Source organism: Meleagris gallopavo, unplaced genomic scaffold (assembly GCF_000146605.3).
Source record: "Meleagris gallopavo isolate NT-WF06-2002-E0010 breed Aviagen turkey brand Nicholas breeding stock unplaced genomic scaffold, Turkey_5.1 ChrUn_random_7180001904628, whole genome shotgun sequence".
NCBI lineage: Eukaryota > Metazoa > Chordata > Aves > Galliformes > Phasianidae > Meleagris > Meleagris gallopavo.
The window spans coordinates 15,104-16,319 of record NW_011167629.1 but is presented as its reverse complement, the minus strand read 5'-3'; the positions used below and the strand labels follow the sequence as shown (position 1 = coordinate 16,319).

The window sequence follows — 1,216 nt, the reverse complement described above, 5'->3', positions numbered from 1 at the left end:
ACTCCACTGATCACTATGAGCCATATTGCGTTTAATTGGGCTGCACAAGAGTCATCTTCACTTCTGTTACTTTAGTTCAATTAACCCCATTCAATTAACCCCATTTATCCCATTGGTGACCCTGGTGTTGGTTTCCTAAAATTTGGATGTAGGAGGTGACCACTCACTTTGCCTATGATGAAAGCACAGAAGTGATGCGGGCACACGCTGAGGTCACAGTCGTTGCTGGGCTGGGAGCGTTTGTGCCACAGCTGGTGAGCAGAGCTGGTGCTCTGGTGAGCGTGCTGCACACGGAGACTGAGCTCTGCGCTTTTCTTGAGAGATCATCCTGTGAGAACCCATTGGAAGCACCGCTGCGGCGTGTGTGTGAGCTGGGCACAGCTCAGGCTGAGCAGGCTGACCAGGTGAGTTGGGTTTGGTGCTGGGTGGTCGCTGGGAGGTATCTCAGCAGAAAAGCTGGGCTGGGGAGGATTTTCCAGCCCTTCTGAATGGCTGTAACCAGAGAAAACATGTTCTTGTTGAAATTCCATCCCACAATTCAGTGAGGATGATGAAATGTCATTCTTACCCTGGAAAATTGCTGCCGAGCTCCCACCTTCATGTCAGACCTAAAAAAGGAGCAGAGCGCAGACTTCATAGAGTGCAACTTGTGCCTCACTGCTCCGTGCATTGCTTGGTGTGCCAAACCCAGCAGGTGTTTCAGCAAGCCACGCTGAAGTCACGGCAGAGAGCTCAGCTGGGGACATGGACGGTCAGCACACTTGTGTGGGAAAAGGGGACCTGGGGGCACTTGCTGACGGAAGCCATGGCAGTCAGACACAAGCTGCAGCTAGTGATGAGCAGGCAGTTCTTGCAGCCAGCTGACTTCCAAGCATTGCCTTCCTCAAGAGACTACTTGCGTGGCAGTAGAAAGCTGGGAAAATGCTTCTTCCTCATGATTTTTCACTTGTTGACACTTTCTGTAGGGTTCCTGTCCAAAAGGAGGACTCAGGAATCAAGGCAGCTGAAGATTGCGGTGCTGTAAGGGATGTCAAGTAAGCATCCATTTGGAGTGCAGCAAGGGCAGTGAGAAGTGAACTGTGCGTTTGTGTTTGGGCTGTCCAAGTAGCATCTTTCTGTTTTCTGGGGGACATGGGCTTACTGGACAATACTTCTGCTGCCTGCTGGTGTCTGTGAAATCAACACATGATCTGTCGTTGTAGGGACAAAACCTGTA

At 50.9% G+C, this 1,216-nt stretch overlaps 1 long non-coding RNA gene across 1 annotated transcript; it reads left to right on the top strand.

Annotated features, from left to right (window-relative positions):
- Nucleotides 1-366: 366 nt before the first annotated feature.
- LOC116217718 lies at nucleotides 367-1,216 on the top strand. Its single transcript, XR_004162398.1, has 3 exons — nucleotides 367-404; nucleotides 966-1,034; nucleotides 1,203-1,216. It is a non-coding gene; the product is annotated as an uncharacterized LOC116217718 (long non-coding RNA).